This window comes from Trichosurus vulpecula, chromosome 7 (genome assembly GCF_011100635.1).
Source record: "Trichosurus vulpecula isolate mTriVul1 chromosome 7, mTriVul1.pri, whole genome shotgun sequence".
In the NCBI taxonomy this organism is placed as follows: Eukaryota; Metazoa; Chordata; class Mammalia; order Diprotodontia; family Phalangeridae; genus Trichosurus; species Trichosurus vulpecula.
Genome location: NC_050579.1, coordinates 1435696 through 1458581, shown reverse-complemented (window position 1 = coordinate 1458581; position 22886 = coordinate 1435696). Strand labels below are relative to the sequence as shown.

Genomic DNA, 22886 nt, shown 5'->3' with positions numbered 1-22886 from the left:
ATCAATCTTTTTTGGTTGCTAAAGGTTTTCCCATATTTGTGACATTCATATTTCTCTCCAATTTGAATTTTCTGACAGCCAATAACACATAATCTTCTACCAAATGCCTTTCCCATTTCATTGTCCTCATGGAGCTTTTTTCCAGTATGTATTCTGTGGTATTTAATTAGGTCTGAGTGGTAACTAAAGGGCTTCTTACATTTGTCATACTGAGAAAGATTCTTCCCTGAGGAAAAAGCATTGCATATAAGTAAGTCTGAAAAATCCTTTATTTGTTTGTCAAGTGTCTTATATTTGTGGAGACTCTTCTCCACAGGACTTTTCCATGATGGAACAAAGATTGATGCCAGATTAAAACTTCCTCCCAAAGTAGTACAATGTGGTACAGTCATTTCATTAAAAGTTATTCTCTGTGGGATTGTTACTAGTCTGAATTGTCTCTCCTGATCACCCTTCTGTATCTCTAAATTAATATTATATTCCATTGGTTCTGTTGTCCTGGAATGCCAGGGAATATTCGCTGGAAGTCTTGTCTTGGATGATTCCCCCATGTAAATGCATTTTATCAGACTTGCATCTTTGCTTTCACATCTGGTCTCCTGACTAACACCATCTGAAAGAAATGTTTTAAAAGTTACTGGTCACTGTTGGCCATGACAGAAAGTAACCCTCTTTGGAGTAAGTTCTAGTTTCTATTTCTTTGATCAAGAGCACAAGACACAGAGTGACCTGGGTAGAACACTACTTAGAAGGAATTAAAGCCAAGGGCAGGGGAGAAGATACTAAAAACACCTGGCTACTAAGTACTAAATTAGTTATATTCTAGGGAACTGGAAGCACTCACAGATAACCTAAGAAAACAACAATCATGAAAAGCTGAAATATCTTCTTCAGGGGAGTTTATGGAAAACCATACAGGAAGGAGGAAAAGCAGGGTAGAAAATGGGAACTGGAAAACAACTTGCTATTTAGGCAGCTGAAACTGATGGACCTGGAAAACTGAGCAATTAGGAAAAATTTCAGAATTGAGGGTCTTAAATTGTAAAAAAAAAACAACCAAAAAACCCACAAAAACAAAAAAAGAATCTAACATATTTCAGAAAATTTTTTTAATTCTCAAAATATTAATAAAAAGACAAAAGACATTCACCAAATACCTAAAACAGTAAACAACAAATTCAACTCAACCAGAGACATTTTTGTCACTTTTCAAAAATATGACAAGATGATTTTAAAATGGCAATCTGATGTACATAAGGTCTTCTTCAAAAATAAGTACAGCACCCTCTACTGGCAACCCTACCAACTTGAATGCAAAAGCTGGATGTTGGAGGCATTACTATTCCAGGATCAAGGTGTTTTGTGTGTCCAGACTCCTAAAACCACTGTAAAGCTCATCAACCCCTACCAGTGTGTTTAATAGTCAGCCAGATGACACAATAAACTTGAAGCAAAATCATTCACTAAAATGGCCAGATAACAACAATAGCAATGAAACTTTTCACCCATACATGAGAACACTCCCATTAAAGCATACATCAGTGGTAAGAATGGGCGCATACAAGGGATTAGTCAATTCTGAAGAAGTTGTAAGAAGATAGGCACACTAGTACATTCCTGGTGGACCTGTGAATCAGTATAACTATTTTGGAAAGCAAACTGAATTATTCAAGTAAATGGAATAAAATACTCTTTGACTCAGAGATTCCATTAGTAGGCTTATTCCACAAGGAGGTCATTGATAAGGAACGCCCCATATACACAAAAATATCTATAGCACCATTTTTTATAATAGTAAAAATTGGAAGTAAATACTCATTGATCAGGAAATGGCTAAACCAACTGTGGTACATGAATATAATGTAATATTACTATGCTGTAAGAAATGATGAATGTGATAAAAATGGATTGACACAGAGTGAAGGTAAGAGCCAAGAAAACAACATACATATGACAACAATGCACAGAGAAACGACCACAAAAAAAATCAAAAGCGAATGTTGCAAAATGATAAAGAACAAGCATGGCTCCAAAGAAGAGATATGTGAAGACACCCCCACCCATCCCTTGGCAGAAGCGGGAGGCCAGAAGTTTTGTACACTGAATGTATTTTTGTATTTTTTTAATGCATGGATAAATTATACTGATTTTTATCCTCTTCCTTCTCTTTTGTTTTTGGGTTTTTGTCTTTATAAAGATACTATTTGTAATATGAGATGGCTCTCTGGGAGGGAAAAGGAGAGGGATACTGGGTGAAATTATGATGTAAAAAATAAAACTCAATACAGTGCCTAAGTACATGAGGAGTGACTCTCTAAAGTGGGACAACATGGGCCTGAGGTAGCTCCTCCCTCTGGTACTGTAAGGTCCCTTATGGGTCTTCTGTTCTAGTGGCATTCACATCCATTCCCACTAGTCCCTGGGCCTGCTCTTCTCAGTCATTCCATCCAACTCCACAACTGTCCTCTCTAGGTGGGCCCTCCCCTGGACACAGTGTGGGCTATAGGGGAAGGTGCTCTGACAAAAGCTTTGCTGCTGATGGGGGGGAGAGAACAGAGAAAGCCCCTCTTTCCATAGTCACAACAGGAAAAGGCCAAGAGCAATTCTTTCTCAAAAAGCTGGGATCTTTCCCCCAATGGCTCATTTTTGTGACTGATTTTCTGAGACTTGTCTGACCAGCTTGGTAGCAAAGGGCATGAGAGGAGGGAGACCATCAGAGTGGAAAACTGCACTTAACGTCAGACTTTTAGGATGTCTCGGCTGGTCTGCCTGAATTGGATTTTTGTCGTTGTTCTTTTAAATTCTTCCCCTTTCAGGGGACAGAAAGGAATAGATTGGAAAATGCAGATAAGTCAAGACCAAAGATAGTGTGAGATTCTTTCATCTTACTTATTTTATTGACAGCTATTAAATTTTAAATTAGTTTACAACTCAAAAGAAGAAACAGATACCTCATTCCCTGAGACAGGGAAATATGAGAGGAAAGAAAGAGATCAGGGAACTGATGTGCTCAGAAGAGGCCTGATGTTTTTCCACACACTCTAATGGACACTAAGGAGAAATCACACACAGTCCAACAGAGCAGAGGCCATCTTACTGGGGAGTTGTCACCTTGCACAACATGGAGATAACTCCCATCTGCCTGCTTTTTACTTACTCACTTACCTGGGCAAGAGCCTTGGGGGCCTCCTCCCTCGGGCCACCATGGGGCTTCCCCTCTCTCCAACAGGGAGATCACATCCAGTTTGGAAACAGGAAGTCCTACATATAGGTATAGAAATGATAAAGGGCTGAAAAGGGAGCTTAGGAAGCTATCTAAGAATTCAGTTCTAGTGATGGAAAATAAGGCTAAGAGGCCCAGAGGGTGGTGCAAAGGACCCTGAAGTGCACTTGCATTTGTCTGGTATTCCAGGGGGTGTGGCTTACAGACCTACTTCATTTGATCCCATCCATGCTTAGGGGCCAAGACCTTTTTTCCATGTATCTCAATTGAGATTCAGATGTTTCAATCAAGCCATGACATTAGCCAAGCCCCTATGATGTGCCAGGTCCATGCTAGACATTAGGGATCAAAAGGAAAGGCGTACAAATCACTGTCCCAAAGGGAGCTGACATCTTGCTGAAGGAAACTGACACATATAAGTGGATACAGAATACACTGATATGTACAAGTATGTGGGGATGTCAAGGAAGAGAAGGGTCACTGTGATGTGGATCCCAAAGATTAAAAATAATATTAAGGGTTGCTTTTTCAGTACTTTGTGAGGCCCCTCCCAAGCCTGAAGGCATCCTAGAGTCTCTCCCTTATCTTGAGTTACCACATAACTTCCCCCTTATCCAGGACCATGGAATTCCTTGTCTCCTGCCCCACCCTGGCTCATAATATTTCCGGTCTCCCTTATCTTGTGTCAATTGTTGTCCTCTACCTGTGTCCTTACTTATCCTATCCCTAAATCTCCAACCCCCATGAGAAACCCTAAAATCATCCTACAGGCTGTATAGCTTTATGTCTATATAAGTCTGGTTCCTTCCCTACATCAGTGCCTTTGTTTAGCTCCTTGCTAAATCTCAGGCTCGCTGCTTTTGTGTCAATAAAGCTCCCAATGGCTACAGAGGTCTAAGGAATTCTTTCACATTTGATGAACCAGCTCTCCCAACTCTGACCTCATCATTTTTGGACCCGGGAGTCCAAATATTAATTGGACTCCAATGATCTTCTCCTAGCCACTGGGATAACAGGTAAGCAGTCTTTTCTTTGTTCTCTTCCCCAGACTTTTCTGCTCCCACTGTCTCCCTAGCAGTGTGACCCCTGGAGTGCCCAGACACTGCCAGCAGCGTCTGAAGCTCCACTGACTTCTGCATGGTCAGTCAGACTATGGCCCTTGGCATAAGGGGACGACCTGGCCCTGGGTCAGTCATTTCTTTCTCTCCTGGGTCCCAGGACACTGGGACAAATGGTGAGAGGCTACTAGGAGACTGCTAGGAGGGAAATTTGGGAAGGAGATCCTTAAAGAAAAGTGCCCAAGTGTTCCATTGTAACACAGCCTGACCTCAATATAATCTGGGAAAGTGATCTGTGGAAGGGATTTCTAAACGAAACAAGCTTAGTAAGAAATTCGGTCTCCAAAACTTAAAGAAAAGGCACCTTGCTCTGCTTGAGAAGAATTTTTAACCCTGTCTTGTTCCCTCTGTACCCTGGTTTCCTGGTTTTCCTTGGGGGGTCCCTACACCCCGGTTTCAGGGTCTCTGTGCCCTATGGGCCTCTGTACCTGGTTTTCCTTGGGGGTCCCTGCAGCAGCCCAAGGAAGTAAAGGTTACCTGGAACTTGGAATTGTCACCATGTCTTCAAAAAATGTGAGTTTATGGATAATAATCTTTTTTTTTAAAGTGCTAAGAGAATTGGGCCTTAGAAATTAAAATGTTACCACTAGTGATTATGCATCCAGACTTGATTTGCTTATCCAACTAAGTTATGGTCACCTAATTGGTAATTAATTGGTCCTGTTTCAATTTTAAATAAACGATAATTGCTTGTGGTGTGGTTATATTTCTAAATTTTCTTATATTGTGAAACTTGGCTAACATTGTATTTTACTATGTTGTTAGAAAAGCAATTCATCTTCTAATCTAGATGTTGAATTGTACTTAAGTAAGAACTGAGGTTAACTAAAATGAGAATTTTTGGAACCATCTAGTCATAAATTCTTATTAACCCTATGTAAGTCTTCTGTGTAGTGGAATTTCTACTGAGTAAGTTTTAAAGGCCTAGTAAACTTTGTTATTGTGATAAGGCTAGTTTAATTGGGTATGTTCTTGATTTAGGAAAAAAAACCAAACTTCCTCCCCAAGGTAAACTCCTTTTGGTACTTGGGGATTTGTGATTATTGAGAATTTCAGTTTTATGGTACTTTGGCGATCTGTGATACTTAAAAGACACTTTACACCAACTTGGTTTTGATAAATCCCAATCTTTAAGGTTTCCAGCTAATTTATTTTATGAAAGTTTTAGTGATTATTCCTTTTAAAATCATTAAATTGTATGCTGTTTTTGAAAGGGAAATACTTTTTACAAAGAAATGTTTTGCAAAATCTTTTTGTGTGATTTTAAATGCCTTACTATACTGACAACAATTATATTCAAACCCACTGTGAATTTTCTAAGTTTCAATCTTAGGTTTGTTGTGTCCTTAGATCAGTCTTAAATAACTGCTTTCAGAGAAACAGAGTCATTGGTTCATGCTTCAGGTATCCTAAGAAAGGGCACTAGTCTCTTGAATGTTGGTCTGAAAGGTCCAATGTCCCACTTGACTTAGTAGATGGGTATTTGGCCTAGTTATGTGCCTGTTACTAGACATGTGTCTGTATGGAATAAGGTCCTTAAATGTTTCAAAATAATGTTAGAATAATTGGGTATTGGTACAACTGACTGAGGGACCTAACTGCTATTTTATTAATTACTGAAACTAGATCAGAAACATTTTCAGTTTGGAGAAAAGAATTTCAGTGCAGATTTCTTAGAGGTAACTTATGGAACACATTTGGATTAATAGAAATGTCAATTTCATTCAAAGTTTGTTACTATTGTGGAAATAATATCTGTTTATACTGTGTGTTCTGTGGCACAAAAATGTTTTATTATAAGCAACTTATTGATATGCATCGTTTTGGGGTTAATCGCTTCTGGATCCTCCCAAGTCTTTTATGATAACTGGAGTAAAAGTCAGTCTCTTCTACGTAAATTCATTTGTATAACTACTGAACTCCAGGGTAGAAGGCTTCTACCTGCAAAGTGTTGTTACTTATATTTACATGGATAGAGTTAGATCCTCAAGAGCATCTGATCCTCCTAAAGGAATTGGACTCAGAGTGGAAACTTTTGAGAAAATAACAAGATCAGAAAATCCTGTATGTCAAAAGTCAGTAATACCATCATAGGGCTCTTGGTTTCTTTCTTTGTCACTTGTAATGTTCCTTCTATTTGGGCCCTGCATATTGAACTTGTCTGTCAGATTCGTGTCTTCTAGACTATCGATGGTCCACCTGCAGATGGTCATGCAACAAGGATGCCCGTTCCACACTCTCCTCATCCCCTGGAGGCTGCTTCAGCCTCATTTTACTCCCCTCCACACCCTGACTCAGGCAGGGACAGCTCCTTTGTCCCTCTCTCAAAAGCATTTGGGTGGATAGTGAGGAAAACAGCAGTGCTGAGGCAGATGAAACAAGCAGGAGGCAGGATGTGAGATGTAAGATAAGATGCAGGGTAAGACTAGCAGAAAAGTGATCAAAGAAGACCATGCATTGAAGCTCCTCACCTTGGGGACTTGCCTGTGGGCTTTCTAGCTATGCTGGGTCCTGGGCCCCACCATGAACCACTTCTGTTTCTAGCCCACTGATTCCTGATTCCCACCCTATGCCTAGGGTTAGGCCTGCATCCTCAGGACTGGAAGTCTAATGCCTTAATTCAAATAGGGAACTCTGTGGGACAGGGCAGAGTGCAGGATTGCTGGGTGTGTCCCCATTATTCCCAGCATACTAGCTTATTCCCCATAGCTCTCCCCCTATTCCCTGGAAACTCTGCACGGAATTTATCCTTTGAGCACATTACAGGCAGCCTCTTGGATGCATGACATCCACTCCTGCCTGGTATCCCCCCCCACCTCTTCCCTGGGGTCGTGATTCCTCCCCTTTCTTTCACTCATTCTGACCGTGTTATTAATCACTTTATTTGCTCTTATATTTGGTCCATGCTTGTTTAACCTCCTGGTTTGTTCGCTTTGTATCTTCTTGCCTGCAGAAATTCCACTTTTAGCTCTTAGGCTGCCAACCCCTACCCTTGGTGTCCCCAAGTGGTTTGCCTTTCTCCATCCTGGACTCAGCTGGCACTGCATTCCACACCCCTATGCTGATCACTTCTCCTCAACCTATCCTTGGCCCCTGAAATGGACTGTTCACCCCTGTTCAGCAGGTAGCAACTACTGAAGACAATGACCTTGGCCACTTTTTCCCAAAAAGATTTCTCCTGCCTAGTAGTTGAGTGGGGAAATGATCCCTAAGGATTAAAAATAATATTAAAGGTTGCTTTTTCACTTCTTTCTGAGGCCCCTCCCAAGCCTGAAGGCATCCTAGAGTCTCTCCCTTATCTTGAGTTACCACATAACTTCCCCCTTATCCAGGACCATGGAATTCCTTGTCTCCTGCCCCACCCTGGCTCATAATATTTCTGGTCTCCCTTATCTTGTGTCAATTGTTGTCCTCTACCTGTGTCCTTACTTATCCTATCCCTAAAACACCAACCCCCATGAGAAACCCTAAAATCATCCTACAGGCTGTATAGCTTTATGTCTATATAGGGTAGGGTTCCTTCCCTACACCAGTGCCTTTGTTTAGCTCCTTGCTAAATCTCAGGCCCGCTGCTTTTGCATCAATAAAGCTCCCAATGGCTACAGAGAAGGTCTAAGTGAATTCTTTCCTATTTGATGAACCAGCTCTCCCAACGCTGACCTCATCAACTGGAACCTTTTTACAGAATGAACAGGAGAAAGTAGAAGAAAACAGAGCAAAACAGGACAGCTTGAAAGCAACACCTTGAATTTACTATTTATTCAAAAGGAAAAGCAAACTGTATGAGACATTCACAGGCTAATGGACAATCCTCTTCTAGGAGGAAAAGCAAAAAAGGCCATATTCCATGGCTGCAGAATGCCCCAAAGAGAGAAATGTGGATCAGCCTAGAAGGTGTGCAGGAGCTGGGATGGGAAGGGCTCCGAATGCCAAGCACAAGATCTAAGAGGTGACAGGGACCCACTGAAGTCCTGAAAAGTAGGACCTATGACCAATGGTCTGCCATGGGAATTTCTTTTGTAATTCACCATGCTATACTGAGTACTTTCTGTGTACAGAGAACCAATAGGACTGTTTGTCTCCAGGGGCTTCCAGTCTAGGAAAAGGGAAGTCCATACAAAGCAGAGCTCCAAGAACCCCAAGAAATCCCAAGGAAAGGGAAACAGTGGGCCTCCTGGAGGAGACAGGCTCCAAACTGTTCCTGTACTTTAGCAAACATTCCCTAGAGCAGGGAAGCTGTAGCCTCAGGGCCAGCACAATGAAGCTATGGGACATTTTTCACCCAGGAAGAGTGAACAGAAATATTATCTCCACTGGCCACAGGGAATAGAGAAGGGAGAGGCGGTCTTGAACATTTGCACAGAACAAGCCCAAACTTAGGTCAACATTTCAGGACACTCACAGCCAATTACAAGGAAGACCACCAAGCCTCCCCAGGAGACAGCTGGTGTGCTTACCCACAAAGACCAGGTTCTCATAGGTCTCCAATATCACGTTCCTGTACAGGGCCCTCTGGGCAGGCTCCAGATGTCTCCACTCCTCTCTAGTGAAGTCCACAGCCACATCCTTGAATGTAACAGATTCCTGAATCAAAAAATTCCTGTTTAACTGTTTGACCTCATGTCCCAAGAGATACCAGGTGTTAGGAGATCAAGGAAAAACCTTGCAGAGAATTGAGAATGTTGAATATTTTACCTCACCTACTTTCTAATTAGCTGCTTGCTCTGGGTCTCATTTTGGACTCAACCCAGTACTATATAAATTGTCTTCCTTCACTGATAAAGTTCACCAAGATATATCCTTACAAGACCCCCAAAATCATGCACATTATTCCTAAAACTCTAAAACAAACACCAGAGGCACAACACTGACATCGGCAGTCACATTCCCAATATTAATTACATTAATTTCTATTTAGCAACCACTTCCATGCTGGTCTCTACATTCTGGGGAGAGTGACTAGGGAGGCAGGGTCCCACTAACACTCTCAGGCCAGGAGGTTATTCTCCACCACTGATAGTCCTCTGCTCTTTCTCAGAGATCAGCACCTCCTCTGTACTGTGGAGTCCTACAATGAAAACCCAGCCCCTACCTCACTTCATAGAGCATTTATTAACTACCTACAAAGTGTAGTACATCCTAAGGGAGATACTTCTGTGACTTTTGTGATAAGGCTCAGCCCCCCAAAGATGAGGATAGCCATCGATGCCTCCTCAGCCTAGATGAACCTTGCCTATATTCAGCAAGAAAACCTTGATAGGGGATCAAACTAAAGTGCCAGGGACCTGCCTCTAACTCTGTTATTACACAAGATTGCACCCAGGTACACTGGGGACCATCTCATCCCTTGTTCTGCATTTGTAACTAATCTCCTACAATGAGGTAAGGTTTATAAAGTTCAGTGCTGGCACATAGTAGGCACCTCATAAAAGCTTGTTCCCTCCCATCATTTCCTAGTCATACATTTTTATACTCTTGTGCACAATTCTTCACTGGAAATAGGCTCTGGTCTGTTTACACATTGGACCTACTGTCCTTTCATTGACCCAGTTTTGAGTACTCATAAACGTTCTATGATTCGTCACGATAATGCATCACCAGGAAAGCAGCAGTGCTAAATGATGGAACTTTGTTTCAGGCAGAAATTGAAGGCATCCTAGGCACCGCCCAATTTCCCATGTACAAAGTAGCCTGTCCTCTTCCAATCACATGCAATTCTGGGCTCCATTCATTTCCCACTCTCATCATCTGTCATTTACAAGCCACATTCTAGACAACCAGCATTCTCTGCCACCTTGGTTTTTCTGTTGGGGCTAAAAGAATTTAACTCTTTAGAATTCTTGCAGGGGTCTTTTAAGGGACTCTCTTTTTCAATGGGTAGGGAAAGGGGGGGAGGAAGGGAGAGGAGCTGGAACTGAAAATAAAAATAAAACCTGAAAAAGGGAGAGACGATCCGGTGTGTTGGGAATCGATGGAACCAGGACAATCATATCTTCAATGAAGACCACTAGAAGGCATTCTTGGTCACTGCACTTATCTGCCTTTGCTGTGTGAGTAGTCTGTGGTATTTGCTAGCCAAATATTCTCCTCTCATCCCTTTTTTGGTTTTCTTTTGTTTTCAGGAATGTCTCAAACCACAATCTCCTGTTAAACCTCTATTTGTTTGTGTGGATAATGAGTCTCAGGTTTTCAGGGCTGCATCTTTGTTGCATTTTCAGCTCTTCACATTTCAGAATATATCATTTCATTATCTTCTGGAGTTTCTAGTGGATACAGAAGAGTTTTGTGTTATCTGAACATCCTGCCTAAAGAAACAGAGCAAGAAGCTTTTGCTGCAGCTAGTGCCCACAAAGAAGGGAGAAGAAAGACTCAATCAAGGGAGAGGAGAATGATCCTGGGGACAGCAAGGGTAGAGCAAGAGTAAAAGATGGGGGAGGCAGCAATTTCTACTACTGAGGCTTGCTACAATCCTGGTGACTTCCCTTGTGAATGGCTATTTCTGAGAATGAATCAGAAGAAAGATGATGGAGCAAGATCTGAAACATAGAAATCGGTCAGAAATGACAGCTGCATTCATAAATAAAGAGATTGAAGAAGTAAATAAGGACAGAGGCCATGAATCAGAAAAGTTCAGACTAGGCAGAAAGTAAGAAAGATTATGATGAGAACAATGCTAAAAATCCTTTTAGAAAAAGGTACAAACCCCCCACCAACCCCCCGAAAAGAAGCTGGAGGAGGGACTTTGAACTTTGTTTTTTAGAGCAATACTAGAGACATGAATGGAGAAAAACATAAACTTAGCTCTCACAGCTTTGAATGTGAATTGATTAAACCAATAAAATGAAAGATAAATAAATGGATAAAACAAACGGATAAGAAAAAAGCTACTACAATTTGTGGTTCAAACAAAACACACCTAAAAAAGATAAACAGAATCAAAAGAAGAGGCTAGAAGAAAAATAACTATTTTCTATCATGTGAATCAGGAAAGAAAAACAGGAGTTGCAATTATGCAACTGGGTAAAAGAAAAATAAAAAACCATAATATCAACAGAGATAAATGTGGAAAGTGGATTCTGTTTAAAGGAAGCATAGATGTAGAACAGGGGAAAGATTCTGGAGTCAGAGGACCTGCATTTGAATCCTGTCTCTGATGACCTCTTTGACTCACTGGGCCTCAGTGTGCTGATCTGTGAAATGGGAGGGTTGGACTTAGAGGTCCCTGTGGTCCTTTTGACTTGTAATCTATAATCCTCTTGTCCTCTGGGCCTAAGTCTCTTCCCTACTCTGGGCCCTGACATCATCACTTTACAGCTAAGAAAATAAAAGACTCGGATTACGTGGCCTCTTAGGATCCTCCTGTTTCTACATCAATGATCCCATGAACCGACATCAGCATTAAACTTATATGTACCAACCAAAAGGGGATCTAAATTCATAAAGGAAAAAGTAACTGAATTCCAAAAAGACTGTAGTATACAACAAGCAGGAGAATTTAATGTTCCTCACATCAATGAACAAATTTAAATGAAGAGAAACAAAAAGGGAAAAACAGAGGAGAAAAAAACGGTTAGATAATAAAGACCTAAATGTGGCACTAAGAATATACATACTTTTCAGCACCAGATAGCACCTTCATAGAAATACAGACTATGCCTTAGGGCAGTAGGTAACCACAAAGTAGCACTATGCTGTACGGTCTTCTTATTTATTTTGTTAAACAATTCCCAAATGCATTTTAATTTGCTTCAGCTTGCACTCAGGAGTTCTGAACAATTTCAAATAAGTGTTTATAAAAAGGAAACGCTAAACATAGCCATTAGAGACCACGACGAAATAAAAATAGTAATAAAGTCAGGGAGCACTAGCAAAAGAAACAAACCTAAATGGAGACTTAATAATGAAATCCTAAATGGTGAGTGGATCAAAGAAGAAATCAGAGAAGCGACGTATAACTAAGTGAAAAACGATAAGCATGAGAGAACACATCAGAATTTCTGAGCTGTCACCAGAGCAGCATGCAGAAGAGAAATCATAACCCATAACATGTAAACCAGCCATCCACCCAAGACCTCTCCCAATCTGCCACTGACCTGCTCCCAAGTCCTGCACCCCTCCCCAGTCAACACTCCCCCTGAGACCTGGCTTCCATATCAGGGTCTTACAGAATCTATGCCTCCAAGTAAAAGGCCCAACCTAGCTAGCTGATGATTGAGTGTGTGCAAACTAGTCTATAGAGCCTACTGAATCTACTGGGTATTCTTAGATATCAAACAAGGCTTCATCTGTACATCCCATTCAGCCATCTAGTCACAGGAAGAGCTTTATGAACGCATTTTCATTTGTTCATTCATTCACACAATAACAAAGTAAAAAAAAAAAAAAGAGAGAGGCTGAACTAGATACATATTTTAAAAACTAGAAAGATAACAAATAAAACTAAAAGAATCATAAAAGAGGAAATCATGAAAATAAGACTAGAAATAGAAACTGAAGACTGATCAACAAAACCAAAAACTAAAAAAGTCAAACGCTTTCAAAGAATAACAAAATTGATAACTCCAGCCAACATGATTAAAGAGAGTAGAAAACAAAATTAATTTTTAAAAAGCAACCAGGTGAAATCACAACAAACAGAAGAAAGAAAAAGAATTATCAGAACCTACTATACACAAAAACAGAACTCTTAAATAATCCAGTTTCACAAAATTAAATTAAACTAATCCAAGGAGGGTGGAGGGGGAAAGTTCCTGGTCCAGGTGAACTAACAATACAATTTTCTAAATCTTTCCCCCAAACCTCCAGCTTCCTTATCACTGTGGAGGGCACCACCATCTTCTCAGGCTCATAACCTGGGCATCACTCTGTCTCCTCACTCTCTCTCAGCCCCCATATGCAATCTGTTCCCAAGGCTGTCCATATCACCTCTACACCATCTCCCCAACAGGCCCCCTTCTCTCCTCAGACCCTGCCCCCACCCTCGTGTAGGCCTCATCCCATCACACCTGTACTATGGCAGTAGCTGCTGGGGGTCTGCCTGCCTCAGGTCTCTCCTCTCCAGTCCATCCTCCTTTCAGATCCTAAAGTCACTGTCCCAACACCAAGGTCCAATTACGTCGCCTGCCCACCCCCCACACACTCAGTAAACTCCAGTAGCCCCTTACTGCCTCCAGAAGCAAACAGAAGGTGTTTTGTTTGGTACCCAAAGCCAGCCCTCTCCTACTGCCCCTTACTGCCGGACATGGACTCTTCCATCCAGTGACCTGGCCTCTGGGCCACTCCACAAACAAGACCCTCCATCTCTCAGCTCCAGACATTTTCTGTCTCCCAAACCTGGGATGCTCTCCTGTGTTAGCAAGCCAATAAACACAACATCAACAATATCTGTGGATATGCCTATATACTTCTTTATCGCAAAATATGATAGACTCTCCACACACAAGGTAGAAGTAAAACATTTATTCAGACACCAGAGGACCAAATCCCATAGTCAAGCAACCAACTCCCCAAACCAGTAAGCCTACTTTATCCTAACAGCAAGGAACTTAAAACACAGTATCACAACAAGGAGCCTCACCATCCCATAAACCACTGGCCCCCCTGCTGGGGCCTTCCCACAAACACACTCACAGCCACCACACATCTGCTCTTCCCCTCAGCTCTAACTGCTCTCTCAGCATTTCCTGTGACACGCTTTCCTTTTCTTCTCAGCAAGCTCCTCCCATCACATGTGATTTAGGCTTCCTGTGATGTAAGCAGGTCACATGGCCTATTAATGAGTGGGAAAGATCTTCAAATCTAAATTGCCATTTGATTTAGCCCCAAGATCTTCCTTATCCATTACAGAGGTCAATGAGGCAATCAATAGGAGTTTTGAGATAACTGCTGTCAACAGAACTTTACAACAACATAACAAAGATAACACAAAATAAGTACGTAAACAATGTTATCATTCCCCCCACAAACGAATGGGGCTCAGAATCTTGGGGTAATGGGCAAAGGTCTCGTCCTCCATAGCTTCTTCCTGCTGATACTGGACATAAGGCTGTCCCTGACCCAAGAGGTAAAGGATCCTATTCAAGAGGTCTCCCCTTCAATACATCTCCCCACTCCACTCCCACTACTGACTTCCCTGCCTTCCTTTAAGTCCCAATTAAAACCCCCTCTACATGAAGCCTTCCCCAGCCCCTCATAATTCCAATGCCTTTCCTCTGTTCTTTCTCTCCTATCTATTCCATATATAGCTTGCTTTGTCTACACGTTTGCAGGTTGTCTCCCCCATTAGACTGTAAGCTCCTTGAGGGCAGGGGCTGTCTCTTGCCTCTTTTTGTATCCCAAGGGCTTAACACAGTGCCAGACACAGGGTAGGTGCCTAATCACTGTTAATTGATTGATTAAAGAACAATTAATACCCACAGTACACAAAACTATTCCAAAAAAAAATTGAGAAGGGACTGCACCAAATTCCTTTCTTAAGACAGGTAGAATCTTTTTTTTTTTTTTTTTTTGTCATTTTGGCAAGGTGATTGGGGTTAAGGAAGGGACTTGCCCAGAGTCACACAGCGACTAAGTGTCAAGTGTCTGAGGCCAAATTTGAACTCTGGTCCTCCTGACTCCAGGACAAGTGCTCTATCCATGAGACAAATAAAATCTTAAGCCCTAAAGCAGGAAAGGATAAAGCAAAGAAAGAAAAACACAGACTAATGAATATCCATCTGAAAGTTTTAAAGAAAGTCTAGGAAAAGTGCAACAACAATTTATCCAAAACAGTCAATCAGGTTAGAGTCATTAAGGACGATTCAACATTAGGCCAATAATTAGCATAATTAATAATCCTGAAACCAGAAGCTATTCCTTATCCACATGCATTTGTCCAACTGTAACAGGGCTACATTCCAGCTACAATGACACATGTGTACATATCCTGAATTCTATCTACGCACCTATGCGACCCACGTGTGTCTATTTACACATATATTTATACATACACAGCACGTACCGTATCATCCATCAAAACCACCACAAACTTCTGCAAACGTCCTCTGATGGTACTTAGATAAAAGGAAAGGCAAGACATGTATCTGACATCCAGATATCACAGGGTATGAAATGCGTTGGAAGAAAGACCCCCTGAACTCACCTGAAAGCTGGTGGGGAAGACCCCACACGCCATCTGGGCCTCCTCCAGGGCACCCCTGTCTTGGGGAAGGAGAGCACCTGGAAAAACAGAAAGGTCTAGGGGAGAACCTGCCCCCCACGCAGCTCCCAAGTGGAGCCCTCATCAGCACCCTGGAGACCCTCACCCCAAATCCTCCTCTGGGACCCTGCTCTCCGGGTCACTATCCCCACTGCCTTTCTGCTCTCCTCCTCCTGAGCTGCCAAAGCTCTCTCTACCCTCGTGGGGTCTCTGCTCTGGCTACCACCCCTCATTTCACTCAGCCTGTATAGTGAGGAATCAAAAGCTCACTGACCAACTGACTGAAACCACATGAAAGGCCAGGAAATGTTGGGAAAACCGGGTAAACCGAGGGTAACATGAGAGAAAGGGGAGACAGGGAGACCCCTAAGATTTGGGGTTCGCTGATCTGCCGCTTGGCTCCTAGAGGTTTGTCACCAGATGTCCCTCTGCCCAGGGGCTCATTCTCTTCCCCCCTACCGCTGGGCAAGCCTCACCTCTCCCTCCAAGCATTGGGACACATTTTCCACAGATGGCCAAGATGACCAGGCAGGCAGGAGCCTGGGCCCCCTCTGACCAGGGGCAGCCCTGGAGGTAGAGAGGAGGGGCTGAGAACTCTTCCCTGGGGGCTCCCTTCTTGGGGGGGGGTTCCTTCCCTTGGGGAGGGCCTCCTTCTTGGTGTGGGTTCTTGGAGGGGTGCTCCTCCTCCCTGGGGGGGCACCTGCTCCTGAGGGCCCTCCTTCTGGGAGGGGGGGGGCTCCTTCTCCTGGAAGGTGTTCTGGGGGGGTCTCCTTCTTCTGGGGGGTTTTTAGAGGAGGGTTCCTTCTCCTGGAGATGCTCCTTCTGGGAGGGGGGGGCTCCTTCTCCTGGGAGGTGTTCTGGGGGGGCCCTCCTTTTTCTGTGGGGTTTTTGGAGGAGGGTTCCTTCTCCTGGAGATGCTCCTTCTGGGGGGCTCTTCCTTGGGGTGGGGGGGCTCCTCTTGCTGGGGGGGTCTCCTTCTCCTGGGCCTCTACCACCTTCCCCTTCCCGGTGTGCGAGGTAAATAAAATGTGAAGACTTCACAGGGAAGGTATGTATAAATATGTATCTATATCTATACTAAGAAATGTTTAAAAATCAAGAAATAGGAAAATAGGGAAGTGGAAAATTCTGCTTAGGCTGTGAGAGTCTGATGGCTCAGCCTCTGGGAACGTTTACCCTGAAACTTTTTGTTCTTTCTTCTGGTTCTGGTTTAATGATTTGCTCAGTAAGGATAGAGTCACTGTGACCTGCTTTCCTTTACTGTAAAAGTGCTGTAGAGGAGTGGAGAGGGTCTCCCCCTCCCCTTTTCCTATTCGCCTTCTTCAGATTTATAGATGTCACCTCAGTTGTAATCATTAACCAAGGGAATGGGAGCTGGAGTTCCTGTGCCTTGATTTCCGGGTTCTTTGTCTAGCTTTGCGCAGATTGTAAGCCCACCTCCCAGCCAACGGTGAGAAGGGTCAGAGGTGGGCGGGAATCCTCTTGCCTTAGGTCTAATTACTGGTGCTTTGTGCCTTGGAAGATCTCCCTTGCTAGGTCTGCTCTGGCAGAGGACGCCCTGTTCTCCACAACTGAATAAACCCTGAGATGGCTCCTTATTATAAATTGAATTGGTGAGGGTCTTTCACCCCACACACCGGAAGGCTGGGACCTGGGGGCTCAGAAGCAAGGTCACGTCAGCCAGGCCCCCCACTCTGGCCCCTGAGGACCTTCCCAACAGCATGGGGAGGCAGCAGGACGTGGAAGAGCGGGCGCCTGCGTGCACGTGGGGGCGGGGCACTTGTGTACACGCGTGTGCGTGCACGTGGGCTGTTTGGTGTGTAGATGGTGCAGGGGAGGTGTTTGCGTGACACGCGCGGGGGAGCGCACACATGTGCACGTCTATCGCGAGTGGGAATGTATGCGCCTGCATGTGGGTGTGGGGCGCGCCCACATGAATGGGCAGTGACTGCGCCCACGGGCACGACCTGTCCTGCAAAACAAGCCTGGGCCCTTTACGGGTGGAAGTAAGGGGTGGGGGGCGCCAAGGCCCCCCCTAGCTCTGTCATTTGGCCACGCCTTCAAGCGACCCGCGTGTCTAATGGCCGTTTTATGCCCCTCCCCCCATACATCAGAGTATGAGGCCCATCGGGGGCGGCGTAGAGAAGGGGTCACCGCGCGTGCGCACTCTCTCCCCTGCCCCTCCCCCCCCACCTCCCTGCTCAGTCCCCGGATCCGCACCAAGCGTCCAAGTCTGGAAGTGGGACTTGCCAGGTCCGGTGGCGGTTACTCCCAACTCCGAAGACAGGATGAACGAACGATCCCACAATGCGTCGCGCCCTGCGGCCATTCGCTAGGAACAAGCAGGAGAGGGCAAGGGGAAGTAAGTAACAGGCGGGGGAGCGCCGCGCCTTCTGGGAAATGGAGTCCGGAAGCAGAAGGCTCCTGCCGGGCCCTGGCTCGCCCGGACTCCATTCCCCAGAAGGCACCGGGGCACGCTTTCTTACGTCTGCGTACGGGGCGCAGGCAGTGCTGCCCTGGGGCTAGTTTGGTTACCTGTTTGTGTCCCCAACCCTGGAGTCCTACTAAACGTTTAAATCAGTCAAATAGAGAAAGAGCAGATCAAAGAACTGGGCAGGCAACTTTAAAAAAAACTAGAAAAAGAACAAATTTGAAATTCTCAACCACCAAATTGGAAGTCCTGAAAATCAAAGGAGAGATGAATAAAACAAAGTAATAAAAAAAGTTGAACAAATCAAACTAGGAGCTGGTTTTATTAAAACGAAACAAAATAGATAAAACGTTGGTTAATTTGATTTTTAAAAGGAAAGAAGAAAATCAAATGAAAAAGGAAAGGGTGAACCAAAGAAGAGGAAATTAAACTATTAGGAGGTATTTTGCCCAGTAAAATGCCAATGAAGTTGACTATCTGAGTGAAATGGATGAATGTTTACAAAATAGGAATTGCTTAGAGTAACAGAAGAAGAAATAGAATATGTAAATTACCCTATGTTAGAAATTGAACAAGCCGTAAATGGCTCTGAGACCAGATGGATTCACAAGGGCTAGTTTTCTACTTCAGGACAGGGTTGCCCTAAACTCTAATGGAGGGGACCAAAGACAGGGGCTTCCTTCCCAGGCAAAGGCTCACCTACCTGTGTTGGTAAGCAAAATGGACTCCTTAGCACTTAGTTCAACAAGTGCCCTTGAATAGTTTGGCTTTTGTTCCCTTTGAGTAATTCATTGAGCCTTACTAGGTGCTAAGCCCCAGGCCCAAACCCCTATTAGATGTAAAACCTTAGTGGGTGTGGATTGGCAACTAAGGTGGGGCCCAAGGTGGGGCTAACTCCAGGGAGGGCCTAGTTTACATGACTGGGAGAGCAGAGGCTTTTAGACCATGTGGGTTTAAGTCCGCCTCTCTGTGATGATTCTAGGTCACGTGGGTGAGTCGCATGTGTGACTCACCCCTGACGCTGAAAAAGATATAAAAACCAGAGGTCGGCTGTCTGTTCTTTGGAGCTCATTCCCGCAGCATGACTCTGGGCCAGCCCTTGTTATGAGATCCCGGGCTGAACCTAGATGTTGGTAACTATGAATCTGTATTGGGTCTGTCTGTTGATGTTTGTACTTTGTTTGTAATTTATTCTGAAGTTCAGGGTGCTGGTTTTTTCCCCTCAACTAAGTGAATGCTGTCTGTATGCTGTATTAAAGTAAGCTTGCCAACCTCTTCACCTTGCTTTCCTTAGTTAAGCAGATCAAAAGAACCTGTGCTGTTGGCAGCTTTCCGGGTGCTGGCTGTGGGTGGATGTTACACCCCCACAGAAGCTGCTAGCCGGATTGTTGAAACACTACCCGTTTGTTTCTGTTTATACCACAAATTGAAATTAGTTTTCTCAGTTGGGTGGAATCCTGCCTAACACAACTAATGACAATCCTTTCAGATTATTCGAACCGCAGTAATATCCCAAGCCTGAATTTATCATTCAAACTACTTTGCTCTACTCTAAAAATGCCCTTTCCTGTCCCAGCAACTTCAAAGATTGACAAATGGTACCTTTTCTATAGTGACAGGATGTCTGCAACCAGAACAGTGGGATTTCTCTTACCTTGATATTCTAGGGATATTTGCATCTTGGGATCATAATCTCTAAGTGACACTACCTTGTCAATTGATTCATTCAACTAAGCAACTTCCTTTCTTATGATGTGTAGACTACAAATTGGAGTTGGGATTCTTACTTAAACCTTGTCCTTCTTCTTTCAATCAAAAATTTGCTTCTGATTCCATGATCATGTATCTGGTAGCATTAAGGGAATAAACAATATGAATTATATATCACCTAGCCTGTTTGCCTCCCTTAACCAAACTTTTAGGTCAACAGTTATGGTGCTGTGACTAGGATGGAACTGATGGAATAGCAGAACAGTATCCCAACCTCACCAATGCTAGATTCAGGCATCTCAGGATTCATTTTTTCTTGGAGTCTTTGGGTCAGGTAAGTTCTCTCTATTCCCAGCTTCCAAAGGACTCCCACTAGTTTGGTTGAAGTCTGAAATTCCCTTTGGGCTAGCCCTGGAGGTGTGGACCAAGTTAAATTGCTTTGGATTAATTAGGTCCCCTTTGCAGATGGATCTTTGGAAATTAGTACAAGTATTGGGGGTGTCAGTGTCAGTTTACTAAAGATAGCCCAATCATGTTGGCCACAATAGGGCTCTTTTGGACCAGTCAAAGTTACTTTATCTTAAAGCCAAATTAAGTTTAGGCCAACAAAACAAAGCTAGCCAGGAGTGGGAACGTTTTCACCATGGGTTTGCTGAGATGGCTGAGTGAGAACAAAAGGCAGAAGCCTCTTCCCTTAAGGCTTGCAAAGCTGCTTCACCGTCACTCCCAATATTGGCTAATTCCTTCCACCTCACTCTCCTCTCTTGTCCAACAACTCCAGCTGTAGCTGTTCCTTCACTCCCTCTGCCCTATGCCTTGCCTCCTTCCTCCCTTCCTTTAAAGGCTCTGATTCTAGGGAGGATAACAGCACTTCGTCTTACTCCCTCCCTTCTTGCCTTCCTTTACCTGTCCCAGCCCTAAGGAGGATAACTTCGTTCCACTGCTGTTGCCTCCTCCCCTTCCCTTCCCCCCTTCCCTTAAGGGCTCTACTTTTGAGTACAGCTACATTCTGGATGCAGGTTATGGAAAATCAGAAACATCAGGGGCGCCAAGGCTTCCTCCAAAGACCACAGAGGCACTGTGAGCGCAGGTTGCAGGAACTATCCCTGCCACATCTTGAATCCTTGTAAATTCCCCAACCCCCTTTCCTCAGAATAATAATAGTCAACTCATGATGCAGATTTCTAGCAAGCCTCTAATTCCCTCTCTCTCAGTTAACTGTGAACTCAGTTTGTATTTGTCCTGTGAAATTTTGTCTGTCAGTATGTGTGTCTCTGTGTCTATCTTGTGAGTGAGTAAAATTTAAAATGCAAGAAGCCAGAGATTTGTAAGGGCTGCAGCTAGGAAAACAAACAAAACTATAAGATTCTTTTCCTTGTAATTTTTGGTTTGGCCAACCTGGAATTACAGTGGAAACAGATAAACCTAAAACATTTCAGCAGATTCTGGGATTAATCATTAAAAGGTTTGGAAACTAAGTAATTGGAATTACTGGAGAAAATCCCTGAGACTGTAGGTAACGCTAGTTACTCACCCGTGCTAAAACTCCTCCTCCCAATCCTGATCACTTATCATTCCCCAATCCCTCCCCAGAGTTAAGAGGGTATCTCAGTGTGAGGATTTTTAACAGCCATAAAGGTTCTTGTTAACTCCTTTCATCCCCTGATCAGACTAAGAAAAGAGAATACTGGAGAATTGTAGGGAAAATTTAAATCATCCTTCCCCACCTGGCAAAAGGAAGGAAGGAGCAGCAATTCGCAGACTGGCAGTAGTTCTGTGCCCCTGAGCACCTTGTAGCCTACCCTTCTCGGCAAAGCTTGGAAATGTCACCCACGTCCTACACATTCTGCCCACCCTGCACCAGCAACTGCAAACCGCCCCAGGCTCAGTAAATTCTGCACTTGTTGGGGAAAGGAGAGGTGGATGGATGAGGCCTGTGTATTCCCTAAGACCAGCCTCCAAGAATTATCAACACTGGCATGCCAGCTTCTGCTTTTGGTAAATTTCACACTTCTCTGCTCCAGTTGCAAAAATGTATTTTATCTCTGTTTGACCTGGTTCCTGATTTGTAAAGAGATAATAATAATGGTTGTTGTTATGGGATCAAAATGATATAATGATTGTAAAATGCTTAGAATAATTACTGGCATATGTTAGACACAACATTATTATTACCTCTCTCTAATTTAATGTAGCTGTTAACTTTGAAGTGGTTTTTAAATACCAAAAGAAATAAGTTGAATAATTTCTATATGTGATAATTTGGAAATGCAATTGATGTCTTCTGAAGGTTATTTGTTTCCATGTTTTTTAAATTGTATTATATTTCTAAAATTCTCTTAGATTGTGAAATTGGAGAAGACCATTGTGTGGTAGAAATGGTATTATAGCGATTTTAATCTGATTTTTGATATATATGAATTGGGTTTTTAAAGAGATGTGATAAAAATCTGATGATTTGAAACTGTTGTATTTGGTTATAAACCAGTAGTAATAATACTGCTGACATTTGCTATGATAGTTTTTTTGAAATCTTTTGTATTATGAGAATATATGGTAGTGTAAAGTTATAGCTTCAACATATTAATGATGAGATAAATGATTCACCTAATTTGATAATGGATAGTTTAAAATTTTACATACATAATAATGTTTAGGGCATTATTACATTTCTATGGTAGAAATGTTGTTAGAATTGTATTGTCTGAGGAAAACGATGAATGGGTTAAGAAGCTGGACCGTTGCTGTAACTTAAGAAATTATGAGCTTCCAAGTTTTGTCTTTATTTCAAAAGAAGTTTCAGTTAAAATTGTTTCTATAGCAAAAATAATTTTAACCGCTATAAGTCAAGTATTTATACAAAGGCCTTGTTTGGGTTCTCCTCTTGTAATTTCTGCCAATTCAGGATAAATTGTAAACTGTTGAAAAATGTAAATTTATGGATAATAATCTTTTCTTTTACAGTGCTAAGAGTATTGGGCCTTAGAAATTAAAATGTTACCACTAGTGATTACAAATCCAGATTTGATTTGCTTATCCAAATAAGTTACGGTCACCTGATTGATAATTAACTGGTTCTGTTTCAAGTTTTAAATACATGATAATTGCTTGTGGTATGGTTATATTTCTAAATTTTCTTATATTGTGAAACTTGGCTAATGTTGAATTACCTATGCTGTTAGAAAAAAAAAATCCTCTTATAATCTA

General features: G+C 42.9%; 1 long non-coding RNA gene across 1 annotated transcript; it reads right to left on the bottom strand.

The window, feature by feature from the left end:
• Positions 1-34: 34 nt before the first annotated feature.
• LOC118855779 lies at positions 35-17836 on the bottom strand. Its single transcript, XR_005010809.1, has 6 exons — positions 17759-17836; positions 15482-15558; positions 10275-10604; positions 8799-8925; positions 3166-3261; positions 35-613 (listed from the first exon to the last, which is right to left on the bottom strand). It is a non-coding gene; the product is annotated as an uncharacterized LOC118855779 (long non-coding RNA).
• Positions 17837-22886: the final 5050 nt, after the last annotated feature.